The sequence below is a fragment of the Oncorhynchus kisutch genome, unplaced genomic scaffold (assembly GCF_002021735.2).
Source record: "Oncorhynchus kisutch isolate 150728-3 unplaced genomic scaffold, Okis_V2 scaffold731, whole genome shotgun sequence".
In the NCBI taxonomy this organism is placed as follows: domain Eukaryota; kingdom Metazoa; phylum Chordata; class Actinopteri; order Salmoniformes; family Salmonidae; genus Oncorhynchus; species Oncorhynchus kisutch.
Genome location: NW_022262676.1, coordinates 240,893 through 254,935, shown reverse-complemented (window position 1 = coordinate 254,935; position 14,043 = coordinate 240,893). Strand labels below are relative to the sequence as shown.

The window sequence follows — 14,043 nt, the reverse complement described above, 5'->3', positions numbered from 1 at the left end:
TTGGTGGACTTGTTAGTTTGCGCTCCAGCACTTGCAGAGGCTCATCTCAACAATTGTGCTCTGTAGCCAGCGGACGGTTAGCTCAGTTGGTTAGAGTGTGTGATACGCTGCTCTCTGAAAGTAAGTAATGTCTTGCTCTGTCATCTGACATTGTGACATCAGTGTTACATGAGAGTTGCTTGTCATTTTTACATGACAGTTTCATGTCATTGTTTACATGACAGTAGGTTGTCGTAAGACAAGGCTGCATGAAGTGTGAACTGGAGTTTTCTTGGATCCATAAAATAATGTGCTTTTGGAGAATGCAGGCATCGATCCAACTACCTCAGGGATGCAAAGAATTTGAGCTAATTCCCCAGCCCTTTGGAATTTCCTCAAGAAGCAACCAAGAGGGTCCAGTCTTGTCAGTCTATGCTGTTGGTTGATTTGTTAGTTTAGGCGCCAGCACTTGCAGAGGTTCGGTGCATATCAACAATTGCACCCAATAACTAGTGGAAGGTTAGCTCAGTTGGTTAGAGTGTGGTGCAAATAATGCCAAGGTTATGGGTTCGATCCCCATACTGGCAATTATGTACATTTTGAGTGTCAAAATTATGAATCACATGCATGTGAATTGTCAAGGGTGCTACAGAATCAAGTTGAATGAATTGCCGAAATAGCTCAGTTGGGAGAGCGTTAGACTGAAGATCTAAAGGTCCCTGATTTGATCCCTGGTTTCGGCATCTGTATGTGTTCTTTCTTTATGCTCTGGCTTCAAGGAAACTATCCACAGCTTTGTCTGTGGGCCTCAATGGTGTGTGCTACGCTGCTCTTCTGATAGAAAGTAATGTCTTGCTTTTATATCTGACATTTTGACATCGGTGTTACAGGAAAGTTGCTTGTCATTGTTACATGACAGTAGGTTGTCGTAAGACAAGGCTGCATGAAGTGTGAACTGGAGCTTTCTTGGACCCACAAAAGAAAATGTTTTGGGGGAATGCGGGAATCGATCCCACTACCTATAGCATGCTAAGCAAAAACAATACCAATTGATCAAATTTCCCAGCTGTTTGAAATTGCCACAAGGAGCAACCAAGAGTGTCCAGTCTTGTCAGGCTATGCTGTTGGTGGACTTGTTAGTTTGCGCTCCAGCACTTGCAGAGGCTCATCTCAACAATTGTGCTCTGTAGCCAGCGGACGGTTAGCTCAGTTGGTTAGAGTGTGTGATACGCTGCTCTCTGAAAGTAAGTAATGTCTTGCTCTGTCATCTGACATTGTGACATCAGTGTTACATGAGAGTTGCTTGTCATTTTTACATGACAGTTTCATGTCATTGTTTACATGACAGTAGGTTGTCGTAAGACAAGGCTGCATGAAGTGTGAACTGGAGTTTTCTTGGATCCATAAAATAATGTGCTTTTGGAGAATGCGGGCATCGATCCAACTACCTCAGGGATGCAAAGAATTTGAGCTAATTCCCCAGCCGTTTGGAATTTCCTCAAGAAGCAACCAAGAGGGTCCAGTCTTGTCAATCTATGCTGTTGGTTGATTTGTTAGTTTAGGCGCCAGCACTTGCAGAGGTTCGGTGCATATCAACAATTGCACCCAATATCTAGTGGAAGGTTAGCTCAGTTGGTTAGAGTGTGGTGCAAATAATGCCAAGGTTATGGGTTCGATCCCCATACTGGCAATTATGTACATTTTGAGTGTCAAAATTATGAGTCACATGCATGTGAATTGTCAAGGGTGCCACAGAATTAAGTTGAGTGAATTGCCGAAATAGCTCAGTTGGGAGAGCGTTAGACGGAAGATCTAAAGGTCCCTGGTTCGATCCCTGGTTTCGGCATCTGTATGTGTTCTTTCTTTATGCTTTGGCTTCAAGGAAACTATCCACAGCTTTGTTTGTGGGCCTCAATGGTGTGTGCTACGCTGCTCCTCTTAAAGTAAGTAATGTCTTGCTTTTTCATCTGACATTTTGACATCAGTGTTACAGGAAAGTTGCTTGTCATTGTTACATGACAGTAGGTTGTCGTAAGACAAGGCTGCATGAAGTGTGAACTGGAGTTTTCTTGGATCCATAAAATAATGTGCTTTTGGAGAATGCAGGCATCGATCCAACTACCTCAGGGATGCAAAGAATTTGAGCTAATTCCCCAGCCGTTTGGAATTTCCTCAAGAAGCAACCAAGAGGGTCCAGTCTTGTCAGTCTATGCTGTTGGTTGATTTGTTAGTTTAGGCGCCAGCACTTGCAGAGGTTCGGTGCATATCAACAATTGCACCCAATAACTAGTGGAAGGTTAGCTCAGTTGGTTAGAGTGTGGTGCAAATAATGCCAAGGTTATGGGTTCGATCCCCATACTGGCAATTATGTACATTTTGAGTGTCAAAATTATCAATCACATGCATGTGAATTGTCAAGGGTGCTACAGAATCAAGTTGAGTGAATTGCCGAAATAGCTCAGTTGGGAGAGCGTTAGACTGAAGATCTAAAGGTCCCTGATTCGATCCCTGGTTTCGGCATCTGTATGTGTTCTTTCTTTATGCTCTGGCTTCAAGGAAACTATCCACAGCTTTGTCTGTGGGCCTCAATGGTGTGTGCTACGCTGCTCTTCTCAAAGAAAGTGATGTCTTGCTTTTATATCTGACATTTTGACATCAGTGTTACAGGAAAGTTGCTTGTCATTGTTACATGACAGTAGGTTGTCGTAAGACAAGGCTGCATGAAGTGTGAACTGGAGCTTTCTTGGACCCACCAAAAAAATTGTTTTGGGGGAATGCGGGAATCGATCCCACTACCTATAGCATGCTAAGCAAAAACAATACCAATTGATCAAATTTCCCAGCTGTTTGAAATTGCCACAAGGAGCAACCAAGAGTGTCCAGTCTTGTCAGGCTATGCTGTTGGTGGACTTGTTAGTTTGCGCTCCAGCACTTGCAGAGGCTCATCTCAACAATTGTGCTCTGTAGCCAGCGGACGGTTAGCTCAGTTGGTTAGAGTGTGTGATACGCTGCTCTCTGAAAGTAAGTCATGTCTTGCTCTGTCATGTTACATGAGAGTTGCTTGTCATTTTTACATGACAGTTTCATGTCATTGTTTACATGACAGTAGGTTGTCGTAAGACAAGGCTGCATGAAGTGTGAACTGGAGTTTTCTTGGATCCATAAAATAATGTGCTTTTGGAGAATGCAGGCATCGATCCAACTACCTCAGGGATGCAAAGAATTTGAGCTAATTCCCCAGCCGTTTGGAATTTCCTCAAGAAGCAACCAAGAGGGTCCAGTCTTGTCAGTCTATGCTGTTGGTTGATTTGTTAGTTTAGGCGCCAGCACTTGCAGAGGTTCGGTGCAAATCAACAATTGCACCCAATATCTAGTGGAAGGTTAGCTCAGTTGGTTAGAGTGTGGTGAAAATAATGCCAAGGTTATGGGTTCGATCCCCATACTGGCAATTATGTACATTTTGAGTGTCAAAATTATGAGTCACATGCATGTGAATTGTCAAGGGTGCCACAGAATTAAGTTGAGTGAATTGCTGAAATAGCTCAGTTGGGAGAGCGTTAGACTGAAGATCTAAAGGTCCCTGGCTTGATCCCTGGTTTCGGCATCTGTATGTGTTCTTTCTTTATGCTTTGGCTTCAAGGAAACTATCCACAGCTTTGTTTGTGAGCCTCAATGGTGTGTGCTACGCTGCTCCTCTTAAAGTAAGTAATGTCTTGCTTTTTCATCTGACATTTTGACATCAGTGTTACAGGAAAGTTGCTTGTCATTGTTACATGACAGTAGGTTGTCGTAAGACAAGGCTGCATGAAGTGTGAACTGGAGTTTTCTTGGATCCATAAAATAATGTGCTTTTGGAGAATGCAGGCATCGATCCAACTACCTCAGGGATGCAAAGAATTTGAGCTAATTCCCCAGCCGTTTGGAATTTCCTCAAGAAGCAACCAAGAGGGTCCAGTCTTGTCAGTCTATGCTGTTGGTTGATTTGTTAGTTTAGGCGCCAGCACTTGCAGAGGTTCGGTGCATATCAACAATTGCACCCAATAACTAGTGGAAGGTTAGCTCAGTTGGTTAGAGTGTGGTGCAAATAATGCCAAGGTTATGGGTTCGATCCCCATACTGGCAATTATGTACATTTTGAGTTTCAAAATTATGAGTCACATGCCTGTGAATTGTCAAGGGTGCCACAGAATTAAGTTGAGTGAATTGCCGAAATAGCTCAGTTGGGAGAGCGTTAGACTGAAGATCTAAAGGTCCCTGGTTCGATCCCTGGTTTCGGCATCTGTATGTGTTCTTTCTTTATGCTTTGGCTTCAAGGAAACTATCCACAGCTTTGTTTGTGGGCCTCAATGGTGTGTGCTACGCTGCTCCTCTTAAAGTAAGTAATGTCTTGCTTTTTCATCTGACATTTTGACATCAGTGTTACAGGAAAGTTGCTTGTCATTGTTACATGACAGTAGGTTGTCGTAAGACAAGGCTGCATGAAGTGTGAACTGGAGTTTTCTTGGATCCATAAAATAATGTGCTTTTGGAGAATGCAGGCATCGATCCAACTACCTCAGGGATGCAAAGAATTTGAGCTAATTCCCCAGCCGTTTGGAATTTCCTCAAGAAGCAACCAAGAGGGTCCAGTCTTGTCAGTCTATGCTGTTGGTTGATTTGTTAGTTTAGGCGCCAGCACTTGCAGAGGTTCGGTGCATATCAACAATTGCACCCAATAACTAGTGGAAGGTTAGCTCAGTTGGTTAGAGTGTGGTGCAAATAATGCCAAGGTTATGGGTTCGATCCCCATACTGGCAATTATGTACATTTTGAGTGTCAAAATGATCAATCACATGCATGTGAATTGTCAAGGGTGCTACAGAATCAAGTTGAGTGAATTGCCGAAAAAGCTCAGTTGGGAGAGCGTTAGACTGAAGATCTAAAGGTCCCTAATTCGATCCCTGGTTTCGGCATCTGTATGTGTTCTTTCTTTATGCTCTGGCTTCAAGGAAACTATCCACAGCTTTGTCTGTGGGCCTCAATGGTGTGTGCTACGCTGCTCTTCTGAAAGAAAGTAATGTCTTGCTTTTATATCTGACATTTTGACATCGGTGTTACAGGAAAGTTGCTTGTCATTGTTACATGACAGTAGGTTGTCGTAAGACAAGGCTGCATGAAGTGTGAACTGGAGCTTTCTTGGACCCACAAAAAATTTTTTTGGGGGGAATGCGGGAATCGATCCCACTACCTATAGCATGCTAAGCAAAAACAATACCAATTGATCAAATTTCCCAGCTGTTTGAAATTGCCACAAGGAGCAACCAAGAGTGTCCAGTCTTGTCAGGCTATGCTGTTGGTGGACTTGTTAGTTTGCGCTCCAGCACTTGCAGAGGCTCATCTCAACAATTGTGCTCTGTAGCCAGCGGACGGTTAGCTCAGTTGGTTAGAGTGTGTGATACGCTGCTCTCTGAAAGTTAGTAATGTCTTGCTTTGTCATGTTACATGAGAGTTGCTTGTCATTTTTACATGACAGTTTCATGTCATTGTTTACATGACAGTAGGTTGTCGTAAGACAAGGCTGCATGAAGTGTGAACTGGAGTTTTCTTGGATCCATAAAATAATGTGCTTTTGGAGAATGCAGGCATCGATCCAACTACCTCACGGATGCAAAGAATTTGAGCTAATTCCCCAGCCGTTTGGAATTTCCTCAAGAAGCAACCAAGAGGGTCCAGTCTTGTCAGTCTATGCTGTTGGTTGATTTGTTAGTTTAGGCGCCAGCACTTGCAGAGGTTCGGTGCATATCAACAATTGCACCCAATATCTAGTGGAAGGTTAGCTCAGTTGGTTAGAGTGTGGTGCAAATAATGCCAAGGTTATGGGTTCGATCCCCATACTGGCAATTATGTACATTTTGAGTATCAAAATTATGAGTCACATGCATGTGAATTGTCAAGGGTGCCACAGAAATAAGTTGAGTGAATTGCCGAAATAGCTCAGTTGGGAGAGCGTTAGACTGAAGATCTAAAGGTCCCTGGTTCGATCCCTGGTTTCGGCATCTGTATGTGTTCTATCTTTATGCTCCGTCTTCAAGGAAACTATCCACAGCTTTGTTTGTGGGCCTCAATGGTGTGTGCTACGCTGCTCATCTGAAAGAAAGTAATGTCTTGCTTTTATATCTGACATTTTGACATCAGTGTTACAGGAAAGTTGCTTGTCATTGTTACATGACAGTAGGTTGTCGTAAGACAAGGCTGCATGAAGTGTGAACTGGAGCTTTCTTGGACCCACAAAAAAAATTGTTTTGGGGGAATGCGGGAATCGATCCCACTACCTATAGCATGCTAAGCAAAAACAATACCAATTGATCAAATTTCCCAGCTGTTTGAAATTGCCACAAGGAGCAACCAAGAGTGTCCAGTCTTGTCAGGCTATGCTGTTGGTGGACTTGTTAGTTTGCGCTCCAGCACTTGCAGAGGCTCATCTCAACAATTGTGCTCTGTAGCCAGCGGACGGTTAGCTCAGTTGGTTAGAGTGTGTGATACGCTGCTCTCTGAAAGTAGTAATGTCTTCTCTGTCATGTGACATCAGTGTTACATGAGAGTTGCTTGTCATTATTACATGACAGTTTCATGTCATTGTTTACATGACAGTAGGTTGTCGTAAGACAAGGCTGCATGAAGTGTGAACTGGAGTTTTCTTGGATCCATAAAATAATGTGCTTTTGGAGAATGCAGGTATCGATCCAACTACCTCAGGGATGCAAAGTATTTGAGCTAATTCCCCAGCCGTTTGGAATTTCCTCAAGAAGCAACCAAGAGGGTCCAGTCTTGTCAGTCTATGCTGTTGGTTGATTTGTTAGTTTAGGCGCCAGCACTTGCAGAGGTTCGGTGCATATCAACAATTGCACCCAATATCTAGTGGAAGGTTAGCTCAGTTGGTTAGAGTGTGATGCAAATAATGCCAAGGTTATGGGTTCGATCCCCATACTGGCAATTATGTACATTTTGAGTGTCAAAATTATGAGTCACATGCATGTGAATTGTCAAGGGTGCCACAGAATTAAGTTGAGTGAATTGCAGAAATAGCTCATTTGGGAGAGCGTTAGACTGAAGATCTAAAGGTCCCTGGTTTGATCCCTGGTTTCGGCATCTGTATGTGTTCTTTCTTTATGCTTTGGCTTCAAGGAAACTATCCACCGCTTTGTTTGTGGGCCTCAATGGTGTGTGCTACGCTGCTCCTCTGAAAGTAAGTAATGTCTTGCTTTTTCATCTGACATTTTGACATCAGTGTTACAGGAAAGTTGCTTGTCATTGTTACATGACAGTAGGTTGTCGTAAGACAAGGCTGCATGAAGTGTGAACTGGAGTTTTCTTGGATCCATAAAATAATGTGCTTTTGGAGAATGCAGGCATCGATCCAACTACCTCAGGGATGCAAAGAATTTGAGCTAATTCCCCAGCCGTTTGGAATTTCCTCAAGAAGCAACCAAGAGGGTCCAGTCTTGTCAGTCTATGCTGTTGGTTGATTTGTTAGTTTAGGCGCCAGCACTTGCAGAGGTTCGGTGCATATCAACAATTGCACCCAATATCTAGTGGAAGGTTAGCTCAGTTGGTTAGAGTGTGGTGCAAATAATGCCAAGGTTATGGGTTCGATCCCCATACTGGCAATTATGTAGATTTTGAGTGTCAAAATTATGAGTCACATGCATGTGAATTGTCAAGGGTGCCACAGAATTAAGTTGAGTGAATTGCTGAAATAGCTCAGTTGGGAGAGCGTTAGACTGAAGATCTAAAGGTCCCTGGTTCGATCCCTGGTTTCGTCATCTGTATGTGTTCTTTCTTTATGCTCTGGCTTCAAGGAAACTATCCACAGCTTTGTTTGTGGGCCTCAATGGTGTATGCTACGCTGCTCTTCTGAAAGAAAGTAATGTCTTGCTTTTATATCTGACATTTTGACATCAGTGTTACAGGAAAGTTGCTTGTCATTGTTACATGACAGTAGGTTGTCGTAAGACAAGGCTGCATGAAGTGTGAACTGGAGCTTTCTTGGACCCACAAAAAAAAATGTTTTGGGGGAATGCGGGAATCGATCCCACTACCTATAGCATGCTAAGCAAAAACAATACCAATTGATCAAATTTCCCAGCTGTTTGAAATTGCCACAAGGAGCAACCAAGAGTGTCCAGTCTTGTCAGGCTATGCTGTTGGTGGACTTGTTAGTTTGCGCTCCAGCACTTGCAGAGGCTCATCTCAACAATTGTGCTCTGTAGCCAGCGGCCGGTTAGCTCAGTTGGTTAGAGTGTGTGATACGCTGCTCTCTGAAAGTTAGTAATGTCTTGCTTTGTCATGTTACATGAGAGTTGCTTGTCATTTTTACATGGCAGTTTCATGTCATTGTTTACATGACAGTAGGTTGTCGTAAGACAAGGCTGCATGAAGTGTGAACTGGAGTTTTCTTGGATCCATAAAATAATGTGCTTTTGGAGAATGCAGGTATCGATCCAACTACCTCAGGGATGCAAAGTATTTGAGCTAATTCCCCAGCCGTTTGGAATTTCCTCAAGAAGCAACCAAGAGGGTCCAGTCTTGTCAGTCGATGCTGTTGGTTGATTTGTTAGTTTAGGCGCCAGCACTTGCAGAGGTTCGGTGCATATCAACAATTGCACCCAATATCTAGTGGAAGGTTAGCTCAGTTGGTTAGAGTGTGATGCAAATAATGCCAAGGTTATGGGTTCGATCCCCATACTGGCAATTATGTACATTTTGAGTGTCAAAATTAAGAGTCACATGCATGTGAATTGTCAAGGGTGCCACAGAATTAAGTTAGGTGAATTGCAGAAATAGCTCATTTGGGAGAGCGTTAGACTGAAGATCTAAAGGTCCCTGGTTTGATCCCTGGTTTCGGCATCTGTATGTGTTCTTTCTTTATGCTTTGGCTTCAAGGAAACTATCCACCGCTTTGTTTGTGGGCCTCAATGGTGTGTGCTACGCTGCTCCTCTGAAAGTAAGTAATGTCTTGCTTTTTCATCTGACATTTTGACATCAGTGTTACAGGAAAGTTGCTTGTCATTGTTACATGACAGTAGGTTGTCGTAAGACAAGGCTGCATGAAGTGTGAACTGGAGTTTTCTTGGATCCATAAAATAATGTGCTTTTGGAGAATGCAGGCATCGATCCAACTACCTCAGGGATGCAAAGAATTTGAGCTAATTCCCCAGCCGTTTGGAATTTCCTCAAGAAGCAACCAAGAGGGTCCAGTCTTGTCAGTCTATGCTGTTGGTTGATTTGTTAGTTTAGGCGCCAGCACTTGCAGAGGTTCGGTGCATATCAACAATTGCACCCAATAGCTAGTTGACGGTTAGCTCAGTTCGTTAGAGAGTGGTGCAAATAACGCTAAGATTATGGGTTCAATCCCCATACTGGCAATTATGTACATTTTGAGTGTCAAAATTATGAGTCACATGCATGTGAATTGTCAAGAGTGCCACAGAATTAATGTGAGTGAATTGCCGAAATAGCTCAGTTGGGAGAGCGTTAGACTGAAGATCTAAAGGTCCCTGGTTCGATCCCTGGTTTCGGCATCTGTATGTGTTCTTTCTTTATGCTCTTGCTTCAAGGAAACTATCCACAGCTTTGTTTGTGGGCCTCAATGGTGTGTGCTACGCTGCTCCTCTGAAAGTAAGTAATGTATTGCTTTTTCATCTGACATTTTGACATCAGTGTTACAGGAAATTTGCTTGTCATTGTTACATGACAGTAGGTTGTCGTAGGACAAGGCTGCATGAAGTGTGAACTGGAGCTTTCTTGGATCCACAGAAAAATGTGTTTTTGGGGAATGCGGGCACCGATCCCACTACCTATAGCATGCTAAGCAAACACAATAACAATTGAACAAATTCCCCAGCTGTTTGGAATTGCCACAAGGAGCAACCAAGAGTGTCCAGTCTTGTCAGGCTATGCTGTTGGTGGACTTGTTAGTTTGCGCTCCAGCACTTGCAGATGCACGGTGCATCTCAACAATTGTGCTCTGTAGCCAGCAGCCGGTTAGCTCAGTTGGTTAGAGTGTGTGATACGCTGCTCTCTGAAAGTAAGTAATGTCTTGCTTTGTCATCTGACATTGTGACATCAGTGTTACATGAGAGTTGCTTGTCATTTTTACATGACAGTTTAATGTCATTGTTTACATGACAGTAGGTTGTCGTAAGACAAGGCTGCATGAAGTGTGAACTGGAGTTTTCTTGGATCCATAAAATAATGTGCTTTTGGAGAATGCAGGCATTGATCCAACTACCTCAGGGATGCAAAGAATTTGAGCTAATTCCCCAGCCGTTTGGAATTTCCTCCCGAAGCAACCAAGAGGGTCCAGTCTTGTCAGTCTATGCTGTTGGTTGATTTGTTAGTTTAGGCGCCAGCACTTGCAGAGGTTCGGTGCATATCAACAATTGCACCCAATAGCTAGTGAAAGGTTAGCTCAGTTGGTTAGAGTGTGGTGCAAATAATGCCAAGGTTATGGGTTCGAACCCCATACTGGCAATTATGTACATTTTGAGTGTCAAAATTATGAGTCACATGCATGTGAATTGTCAAGGGTGCCACAGAATTAAGTTGAGTGAATTGCCGAAATAGCTCAGTTGGGAGAGCGTTAGACTGAAGATCTAAAGGTCCCTGGTTCGATCCCTGGTTTCGGCATCTGTATGTGTTCTTTCTTTATGCTTTGGCTTCAAGGAAACTATCCACAGCTTTGTTTGTGGGCCTCAATGGTATGTGCTACGCTGCTCCTCAGAAAGTAAGTAATGTCTTGCTTTTTCATCTGACATTTTGACATCAGTGTTACAGGAAAGTTGCTTGTCATTGTTACATGACAGTAGGTTGTTGTAAGACAAGGCTGCATGAAGTGTGAACTGGAGCTTTCTTGGATCCACAAAAAAAAATATTTTTGGGGAATGCGGGCATCGATCCCACTACCTATAGCATGCTAAGCAAACACAATACCAATTGATCAAATTTCCCAGCTGTTTGAAATTGCCACAAGGAGCACCCAAGAGTGTCCATTCTTGTCAGGCTATGCTGTTGGTGGACTTGTTAGTTTGCGCTCCAGCACTTGCAGAGGCTCGGTGCATCTCAACAATTGTGCTCTGTAGCCAGCGGCCGGTTAGCTCATTTGGTTAGAGTGTGTGATACGCTGCTCTCTGAAAGTAAGTAATGTCTTGCTTTGTCATCTGACATTGTGACATCAGTGTTACATGAGAGTTGCTTGTCATTGTTACATGACAGTTTCTTGTCATTGTTTACATGACAGTAGGTTGTCGTAAGACAAGGCTGCATGAAGTGTGAACTGGAGTTTTCTTGGATCCATAAAACAATGTGCTTTTGGAGAATGCAGGCATCGATCCCACTACCTCAGGGATGCAAAGAATTTGAGCTAATTCCCCAGGCGTTTGGAATTTCCTCAAGAAGCAACGAAGAGGATCCAGTCTTGTCAGGCTATGCTGTTGGTTGATTTGTTAGTTTAGGCACCAGCACTTGCAGAGGTTCGGTGCATATCAACAATTGCACCCAATAGCTAGTTGACGGTTAGCTCAGTTGGTTAGAGAGTGGTGCAAATAACGCTAAGGTTATGGGTTCAATCCCCATACTGGCAATTATGTACATTTTGAGTGTCAAAATTATGAGTCACATGCATGTGAATTGTCAAGAGTGCCACAGAATTAATTTCAGTGAATTGCCGAAATAGCTCAGTTGGGAGAGCGTTAGACTGAAGATCTAAAGGTCCCTGGTTCGATCCCTGGTTTCGGCATCTCTATGTGTTCTTTCTTTATGCTCTTGCTTCAAGGAAACTATCCACAGCTTTGTTTGTGGGCCTCAATGGTGTGTGCTACGCTGCTCCTCTGAAAGTAAGTAATGTCTTGCTTTTTCATCTGACATTTTGACATCAGTGTTACAGGAAAGTTGCTTGTCATTGTTACATGACAGTAGGTTGTCGTAGGACAAGGCTGCATGAAGTGTGAACTGGAGCTTTCTTGGATCCACAAAAAAATGTGTTTTTGGGGAATGCGGGCACCGATCCCACTACCTATAGCATGCTAAGCAAACACAATAACAATTGAACAAATTCCCCAGCTGTTTGGAATTGCCACAAGGAGCAACCAAGAGTGTCCAGTCTTGTCAGGCTATGCTGTTGGTGGACTTGTTAGTTTGCGCTCCAGCACTTGCAGAGGCACGGTGCATCTCAACAATTGTGCTCTGTAGCCAGCGGACGGTTAGCTCAGTTGGTTAGAGTGTGTGATACGCTGCTCTCTGAAAGTAAGTAATGTCTTGCTCTGTCATCTGACATTGTGACATCAGTGTTACATGAGAGTTGCTTGTCATTTTTACATGACAGTTTCATGTCATTGTTTACATGACAGTAGGTTGTCGTAAGACAAGGCTGCATGAAGTGTGAACTGGAGTTTTCTTGGATCCATAAAATAATGTGCTTTTGGAGAATGCAGGCATCGATCCAACTACCTCAGGGATGCAAAGAATTTGAGCTAATTCCCCAGCCGTTTGGAATTTCCTCAGGAAGCAACCAAGAGGGTCCAGTCTTGTCAGTCTATGCTGTTGGTTGATTTGTTAGTTTAGGCGCCAGCACTTGCAGAGGTTCGGTGCATATCAACAATTGCACCCAATAACTAGTGGAAGGTTAGCTCAGTTTGTTAGAGTGTGGTGCAAATAATGCCAAGGTTATGGGTTCGATCCCCATACTGGCAATTATGAACATTTTGAGTGTCAAAATTATGAGTCACATGCATGTGAATTGTCAAGGGTGCCACAGAATTAAGTTGAGTGAATTGCCGAAATAGCTCAGTTGGTAGAGCGTTAGACTGAAGATCTAAAGGTCCCTGGTTCGATCCCTGGTTTCGGCATCTGTATGTGTTCTTTCTTTATGCTTTGGCTTCAAGGAAACTATCCACAGCTTTGTTTGTGGGCCTCAATGGTGTGTGCTACGCTGCTCCTCTTAAAGTAAGTAATGTCTTGCTTTTTCATCTGACATTTTGACATCAGTGTTACAGGAAAGTTGCTTGTCATTGTTACATGACAGTAGGTTGTCGTAAGACAAGGCTGCATGAAGTGTGAACTGGAGTTTTCTTGGATCCATAAAATAATGTGCTTTTGGAGAATGCGGGCATCGATCCAACTACCTCAGGGATGCAAAGAATTTGAGCTAATTCCCCAGCCGTTTGGAATTTCCTCAAGAAGCAACCAAGAGGGTCCAGTCTTGTCAATCTATGCTGTTGGTTGATTTGTTAGTTTAGGCGCCAGCACTTGCAGAGGTTCGGTGCACATCAACAATTGCACCCAAAGGTTAGCTCAGTTGGTTAGAGTGTGGTGCAAATAATGCCAAGGTTATGGGTTCGATCCCCATACTGGCAATTATGTACATTTTGAGTGTCAAAATTATGAGTCACATGCATGTGAATTGTCAAGGGTGCCACAGAATTAAGTTGAGTGAATTGCCGAAATAGCTCAGTTGGGAGAGCGTTAGACTGAAGATCTAAAGGTCCCTGGTTCGATCCCTGGTTTCGGCATCTGTATGTGTTCTTTCTTTATGCTTTGGCTTCAAGGAAACTATCCACAGCTTTGTTTGTGGGACTCAATGGTGTGTGCTACGCTGCTCCTCTTAAAGTAAGTAATATCTTGCTTTTTCATCTGACATTTTGACATCAGTGTTACAGGAAAGTTGCTTGTCATTGTTACATGACAGTAGGTTGTCGTAAGACAAGGCTGCATGAAGTGTGAACTGGAGTTTTCTTGGATCCATAAAATAATGTGCTTTTGGAGAATGCAGGCATCGATCCAACTACCTCAGGGATGCAAAGAATTTGAGCTAATTCCCCAGCCGTTTGGAATTTCCTCAGGAAGCAACCAAGAGGGTCCAGTCTTGTCAGTCTATGCTGTTGGTTGATTTGTTAGTTTAGGCGCCAGCACTTGCAGAGGTTCGGTGCATATCAACAATTTCACCCAATAACTAGTGGAAGGTTAGCTCAGTTTGTTAGAGTGTGGTGCAAATAATGCCAAGGTTATGGGTTCGATCCCCATACTGGC

General features: G+C 43.3%; 7 non-coding genes across 7 annotated transcripts; all 7 read left to right on the top strand.

Moving 5' to 3' along the window:
* The first annotated feature begins 4,184 nt into the window (after positions 1 to 4,184).
* Positions 4,185 to 4,257, top strand: trnaf-gaa (transfer RNA phenylalanine (anticodon GAA)). Its single transcript has one exon. It is a non-coding gene; the product is annotated as a tRNA-Phe (tRNA).
* A 1,684-nt stretch (positions 4,258 to 5,941) lies between these two features.
* trnaf-gaa (transfer RNA phenylalanine (anticodon GAA)) lies at positions 5,942 to 6,014 on the top strand. Its single transcript has one exon. It is a non-coding gene; the product is annotated as a tRNA-Phe (tRNA).
* A 3,452-nt stretch (positions 6,015 to 9,466) lies between these two features.
* On the top strand, positions 9,467 to 9,539 carry trnaf-gaa (transfer RNA phenylalanine (anticodon GAA)). The gene has a single exon. It is a non-coding gene; the product is annotated as a tRNA-Phe (tRNA).
* A 1,035-nt stretch (positions 9,540 to 10,574) lies between these two features.
* Positions 10,575 to 10,647, top strand: trnaf-gaa (transfer RNA phenylalanine (anticodon GAA)). Its single transcript has one exon. It is a non-coding gene; the product is annotated as a tRNA-Phe (tRNA).
* A 1,035-nt stretch (positions 10,648 to 11,682) lies between these two features.
* trnaf-gaa (transfer RNA phenylalanine (anticodon GAA)) lies at positions 11,683 to 11,755 on the top strand. The gene has a single exon. It is a non-coding gene; the product is annotated as a tRNA-Phe (tRNA).
* A 1,035-nt stretch (positions 11,756 to 12,790) lies between these two features.
* On the top strand, positions 12,791 to 12,863 carry trnaf-gaa (transfer RNA phenylalanine (anticodon GAA)). Its single transcript has one exon. It is a non-coding gene; the product is annotated as a tRNA-Phe (tRNA).
* A 590-nt stretch (positions 12,864 to 13,453) lies between these two features.
* trnaf-gaa (transfer RNA phenylalanine (anticodon GAA)) lies at positions 13,454 to 13,526 on the top strand. The gene has a single exon. It is a non-coding gene; the product is annotated as a tRNA-Phe (tRNA).
* The last annotated feature ends 517 nt before the right edge of the window (positions 13,527 to 14,043 follow it).